Source organism: Montipora capricornis, chromosome 9 (genome assembly GCF_036669925.1).
Source record: "Montipora capricornis isolate CH-2021 chromosome 9, ASM3666992v2, whole genome shotgun sequence".
NCBI classification, from domain to species: Eukaryota; Metazoa; Cnidaria; class Anthozoa; order Scleractinia; family Acroporidae; genus Montipora; species Montipora capricornis.
The window spans coordinates 38,791,016-38,798,515 of record NC_090891.1 but is presented as its reverse complement, the minus strand read 5'-3'; positions in this window follow the sequence as shown (position 1 = coordinate 38,798,515).

The window sequence follows — 7,500 nt, the reverse complement described above, 5'->3', positions numbered from 1 at the left end:
GTTGGGAGAACTGTATTAACGGCCGCATCAAAACACTGTACCATTTTTTGCACGTTGTCCGAATTTTCACCGGGTTTGGCCGCAAACATACTGACTAATTTGACATTGTGCCACAAGATGGGGTCGTAGGTGGTCATCTCGATTTCTGTGTACTTTTGTGCGTGGCTTTCACAGCCATCGAGGCTTACTGGTTCATCAACAATGCCAAGACTAATGAGTGCTTCTAATCGCACCTTCTGCTCAGACGAAAGAATGACGTAATCATGGTTAACACACATAATTAAATTTTCATCTAAATTTCTGGCAATAAAATCATCCTTAAGCAATCGAACGGCTTCTATTTCCGATCCCCCAGGTCTCTTTTTCTTGTTGATGGTACTCTGTATATATCGAAGGTGTTTCTTGTTACTGAATTTTAAAGCTATTTCGTTCACCTCGTCCCCTTCTTTACCGCTAAGGAAGGCCTCACCTACACCGTCCAACTGTAGTTGACCTGCTGATTTCGTAGGTTTTATATGGAGAATGTTTTCTAGTTCCTGCTTAGACGGCTTATCTTCTTCTTGCTTTGGAGAGCAATCGTGTTCCTGTAAATCGATTACCGTCATTCTTTTGTGGCACCGGTCGTTTTCAACATATTTTTGTTTTGTTTTATTAGCTTTGCCCTGAAGAAATAAAGAAAAAAATAAATTGAAGATATACAAATACTGAAAATACAAAGATAACAACACACCAATAGTAACTTAAATTGGGCAGGGACACCGCAACAGCTAGAGCCAATTACTGCGGATATTTTCTTGCTGAGCAAGTCTTTTTAATGGCTTCACGGTGACAGTGCATGCAACGTTTAGATCGATAAAAATCGACTTTGTTTGGAGACTTTTGAATTTTTAAATATGCGCACTTCTTGTTTGCGCATTCTAAGGAACCGAGACACAATTGAAGTCTCCTTCTCCCACCCTTACAAAACCCCGCTCTTTTGCAGGGTTGTGCTCTACCCCACTTCCAGTTGTCTACAACCACCGACAAAGGTTCCGCATCATTGTATTCCACTTCATACTTTGCAGAACCTTGGGGAGCCAGAGGAACCTTCTTAACGTGAACTGGCTCGAGTTTGTCAATTTCGTCTTGGTTGGCATACAGTCTACGTCCTTTTCTTAAAACGCTGATGTCCATGTTGTCGTCGCTATTCCTGCCAATAAATTAAAAAAGGTCATGAATACTTCAGGAAGAAACTTCTATCCGAAGCATGGACTTTTGATAAAGTAGTAAGACTATTTTCACTGAGACATATGCAGTCATTCACTGTACCCCTTCCAAACAACAAAATAGATCTATCATCATGCGCACTTGTAATGGCCCCGAGGGCATTTTCCTGTTTTCAGTCACCTGACGTCTTGAACTAATTCGATTTTTCTATTGTTTGTATGCCAGCAAAAAACATTAGTTGGTAAGATAGCACCCTTAAGTCGGTACAACAAGTAATGAAGATCATAAAGCTAGTACTTTTCTTTGGTGAGAAACGAAGTCAATCTGTGCATATGTTTATCAAAACAGAACACCATACACCGAAACCAAAAGAGCAGAGCATGCAGTCAACTCTCTATTACATCAAGAAAAGAATGATCACGTACTCTTCATCAAATAGCTTTTGCTTTGCAGGTGACCCGTGGGCGTTCTCTTTAGGTCCTCTAACTGTTGGTAGTCGTGGCTTTTGAGGAGTGTTGTCATTAGAAACTAAGTCCACTTACGCTGGCTATTGATTCTTCAATGCTGTCATCCTGTTATATTCAAAAAGAATATTAGGTTTGATTTTTGCCACTATCTCGATTTCGGAATCTTAGCCGGGAACTATCGCTACATTCAACGGCTTCAAGCTACAAATAAAAGCGGAGCTACTTAAGGACATAATTAACCATAAGGGAAAAAGAGGATTTTTCCCTTGGATAAGAAACTCAAAAAATGATCAGTTGTTCAACATCGAAGAAGTGCCTATGGTAATGGTGGTAATCTCGTGGTTTTAATTTCAAGGTATGGCATTGGACCACCGCAAGTACGGACAGATGTACGAATAGTCACGTGACAACCAGATTTTTTTCACGTGCGACCAAATTTTCTAAAGTAATGGGGCTCCACCAGCGAGCCAGAGTTCGCTAATAGAATCTGGATGAGACGGCGCAACGTGAATTATTGACCATCTTGGTCTTACTTTAAAAGCCAATACGATGTACTGCGTCGCGAATGGAACGATGGAGGAGGAGCATTGGGACAGTCGCATTGTTCGTGTTCAGTCACTATACAATCACTTACAGATGAAATACGCTGTCTCTTCCTAGTAGGGTGCTCCAGGGGCGAATCGACCTCCATGTCATCGTCGGAGCTTATTTCAACCACACTGGTATCCGAAACTGCCGTGGTAATTTCCAGCTTGCATTTCTAAATCCAACAAAGGGAAGGGCCGTATAGGTAAAGTGTTGCAGTTCTGTATCGTCTGGCTATAGAGTCTTCTCGAGTGATTTGTCCGCACAAAGTATTATAACACAGGGACAATTTGATTTTTGTTGTGTACGAAGTAGCCTTTGGACGAGGAGTGTTCATGCAAAAATATTAAGTCGCATAACATGAGAAACAACAAATCATTGAACTGCAGTTTTGTGAGCGTCATAACGTTTATTTACGAGCACAGCTAAACACGTGAATAACTTTCTCCTACATACCTTTATTGACTTGTCGTTTGGAGCTGCCTTTTCTTCAATTATTTCAATATCTGATTCACAAGATGCGTCATCGGAGATTTTTCTTCCTCGCCATAAACTCATTCCAGGGTTGTATTCTTCTGCAGATTCCCACCATTCCATCTCTTGATTTTTCCCTCCCTTGATCTGAATTTAGACACAACAGAATGATCTTTTCAGCGACTGTGTGTATACCGCTAATGTCGATCAGAACCAAGAAGAATATGTAATTTTAATTAGCAGCTACCCTTAACCCTTTCACTGCCGAGCGCTCCCCCATTGACGAGTAAAATCGTCTGGCGTGAGACAGAGTAAAATCTATAAGTGCATTTTTGGCGGTGAAAGGGTTAAAATCGTACCTTTCTTGTCGTTGTCCTTTTGGCTTTGAAAGTTTCACTGGAGCACTTTTTAGTTTCTTGAGCGCTTTTTTTTCCGTTTGATTGTAGGGGGAAAGCTACATGTACGTTGCTCAGAATTTCCCCTTGAAGATTTCACTGCCGTTGCATAGCTTGACGCCTGAAACAAATTTGAAAAGGTTGAGTAACTAAGCAATACAGTAACTGTATACTTATAAATGTCCTGAACATAACCCAGTGACCGACTATCACAGCTAAAAATCTGTCTGAAATGTAAACAGAGCTTCATGTTAGCCTAACTGGTTAATTGTTTGTCAGAAATCGTATATTACAGGCAGACTCGTACCCAGTCGCTATGCTTTTTGGGGAAAGAAGATTGGACACTAGGTTGGATTAAGGCGCGCGAGGTGTCATGGGAAGGGTCGAAGGGAAAATAGCGACCGCTATTTTTCTTCGGCCTCTTCCCATAACTCCCCGCACGCTCCAATTTATCCAGACCGCTTTCGCTTTGAAACCCGTAAATAGCAACTGGGTACGAGTCTGTATTACAGGTCTAATCTGAACATGTACCCAGTTCTGAAATGAACCCAGGCACACCTGTTTACATTATATATAGCACATGAAAGTAACCAAATGTACCATTTGCTTGGGCTTCAATGAGACGTAGTGATTACCACTGTGTCCAACAAAGTAAAGAGTGCCCACTGAGGGACCCAGCTGAGGCTCCACAACTTTAACGAAATTGTCATCCTGTAAGTTAAAGTGCAAACAATACAACTTATCACCGTTTCGTTAAAAACTTAATATTTCGTTTTCTGAAAACAATACAAACAAACAATATGAAACATTACATGACAACAATTTACCCCATGCACTGTAATATAAATCATTATCTTGTAGTGCATCACATCTGCAAAGGCGCTAATTACTAAAGAATTAGCATAATTCTTTTGCAGGATCTTCAATGCTTCTGACCATTCAGCAGGCACCTTTTTACCACCCATGTCGACTTCACACAAGAAAGCCAAGTGGTCATTTCCCTTGTTCTATTAGGGAAAAAAATCCAAACAAAATGTCTTAGAGCCTCGTGGGAGAGTCTTTTCAGGTCATTTTTAAAACACTCAACCATTAATTTCTCCATTCATTCATTAAAAAGTCTTCCTTATATAGCCTTTCGGACATTAAGAAGAGTGCAATACCCAAATCCTTGCTTTTCTGATGCTTTGTCACGAACATCGTGACAATGTACACGCTGCAGCTATAAACGGAACCTCTCAACCGGGAGGCAAGGAAAATTAGGCTTAAGACTATAAAAATGGATAATAATGGAGGGAAAAAGGAGCTGCAGTGTATAATGACAAGAAGACTAGGACTGGGGGCTCAATTAAGGAATAGATGTTAACAAGAAAAGAATGATGTATAAACTAATTACGCGAAAAATATTTCATTTCACTCCGTTTGTTTTCTCTTGACCAAATGTCGGTGATGTCATCATCTTTTCTCTGTCACGCAATCACTTACACATTGGTAAATTAACTCACGTCAAACTGATGGCTTTCCAGATAATCAAATATGAGGTTGCGCAAGATCTCAAAGTTAAATCCCAATTGAAACGCTGCAGCCCGATAGAAACAGCTTCCATCACCGGGAGGATTAAAAGCAATTTCAAAACCTTCTTCTTCTATTCTCTGTTGAAGTTCAATTTCAATTTCCATCTTCTAACAAATCCTAAAAAGTAAAATTTGCTGTTTGGAAAAGATATTTCTATATTTCGTAATGTCAACCTCGTCTAAGTCTGTGCTAAAAAAAAATTAAAGAAATGCAACTACAACGTTAAAGAAATGCTTTGTATTCGAATCTCACTTACCTCACTTATATTACTTCAGAAGTAAATGTCAGAAAAACACTTTCTATCTCTCCTGATAATTAATTCCGGCTGGAATGAAAAAATCCACCTCTTTGGTTCTGTGCAATGTGCCAAGGAAGAACGCGGTAGAGAAATGGGGTCTAATGTACACTTCTGTCCGAGAGAAACTGGGCTTGAAAGCGATCAAAAATGGAGGATGGACTCGTGAATAAGTGCAATAACGGTACGAGATATCTTATACAACTGTACGAGATCTTATACAACTGTATCTTATACAACGGTGCGAGATATCTTATGGAACTGTTTTTATCCACTTAACAACTAAAGATCAACTGGCTGACGATTGCACCGATTATTTATCAAATCTAATTCGTATATATAAAATCACTGCTGAATAGTGGTTAAGTCTTGTACTTGATTTTAAAATATTTAGCTTTCTCTTAAGGTTTGGTAACCGACATTTTCTCCTTTTTAAACTTGTTTCTTAGGCGGTGATAATACACGTTTACAGCGGCATTCGAAAGAAAAAATATATTAATATTTTTTAAAAGATTGTTGTGTCACTTAGTGATGCGGTAGTCTAGTGGTTAAGGGAAAGGGTCATTAATCGAACATTCCCAGGTTCGAGTCCAGCGAGTTTAGGCATTGGGGTTCGGATTTTAAAAATAGATATTCATTTCCCATAATCCTTATCAATCTCTAAGCGTCCTAAATTGACGAGAAACTTAGGAATTGTCGATAATACTCATTTCAGAGGTGGAGGATGGGTTGCTCGACTATCTAGAAAGGGACTGCTAGCAGTCTACTTGACGATCAGCTCTTACAAAAAGGAAAAAGGCTAACGAGAGGTTTTTGCCTTTTGTCACTATGTACCACCCAGCAGTTAAAAATCCATAAACAGATAGTAGGAAATTACGAAACGACGACGGCAACGACGACGCTACAAAACAAGAGGTTTAGTGAGCAAAAACAATGGCTCTGCACGCTCTGCACGTGCGTTTTACATTTTAGTACATTTCTTTGCCGTCATCTGCTAAATGACGACGTGAAATGACCAAATTCAAGGTTCTGTGGAGGACGTTAGCACATGACGATGAATTTTCAGTTCTCTCTCTACGCTTCCAACTCACTCATACCAGTTTAATTCCTCGACAGTTACTACACATTTTTTAACGCGAAACGACATGAAATAGTTTCGTAGTGATATGAATAACGCGAACTCGTATTTGAAAATGAAGTCCTCGTTGCCGTCGCCGTCCTCGTTTGAGCTTACGAAACGACGACGCCGACGCCAACGACGACGCTACAAGACAATAGCTTTAGTGAGCAAAAACAATGGCTCTGCACGCTTTGCACGTGCGTTTTACATTTTAGTACATTTCTTTGCCGTCATGTCCTAAATGACGACGTGAAATGACCAAATTCAAGGTTCTGTGGAGAACTTTAGCACATGACGATGAATTTTCAGTTCTCTCTCTACGCTTCCAACCGTTGTTGTTGCTACTTTTTGACCAGTCCCTAAAGGGCTAGCAAAGTCACGGTTACACGCGTCACATAATTCAAGAATTACGTTATCGACAGCTATCTTTAGTACGGTGGTTATTGAAAGTTGAAACGTCGACACATTCCATAGATGGCATAATGACATACTCGCTTCGAATCAAGCGCTTCAATAACGCAAAAAAGCAATATATTTTGTACTAAATAAAGAGTGGAATATTCATAAAATTTTAAGTACATTATCGTTTTAACAGCTTATGGCGAATAAACATCATAAATTGCGTGATTGGAAGTCCCACTGACTATATGGCCGAGTGGAAGTTTGGTTCAGCTCACCGACAAAACGAACAAAAACGCGCTCGGCCCATGGCCGCGCCGTTAATTATGTCTGATTGCGGGTGACATTGAGTCAACACTCATTGCCATCCCTCAAACTGACATTTCCCTTTTTATTCATCAACTTACACGACGTACAATCTACTTCAGACTTCAACTCTACTTAAAAGAAACAAAAATTTCAATGTGCAGAGAACATTCAGATTAGGCGAACCAAAGAGTTAAACTCGGATCGATGGGTTCTCCTTGCATATTCCAATATCCACAAGACTAACGAGACAAGTTTTTAGAGTATTGACATAGTAGTACCCAGCAAAACAAGTAAAAGCTAACCGTCTTCAAAGTGGTTTTTAGACCTTAATACTGTAGATCAGCGTGGCTTTGCTTAGAAACGCTATTTCTTGTTGAACTAAAGCTTTACCTGCCTGTTTTCATTCTTTTTACGGTGATAAGCTTCTCGTATTAAGATGGGATATTGCGTCCTGTAATTGTAAGGAAATGTCCAATGTCAGTTTGACGGAAGGCCATTATGAGGCACTGGGAAAAACTGTTTTGTTGCCATGGAAACGTTTCATTTCGCCAATATGGCGCACAAATATGATCTTCTTCTTGTTCAGACCAAAAGAGATGAGAAAAAAAGACTTAAGCCTTGGTAAGTAAACCTTAATAGCGTTTTAATCTGTCGAGATATGCTTCTCAGAATTACAAG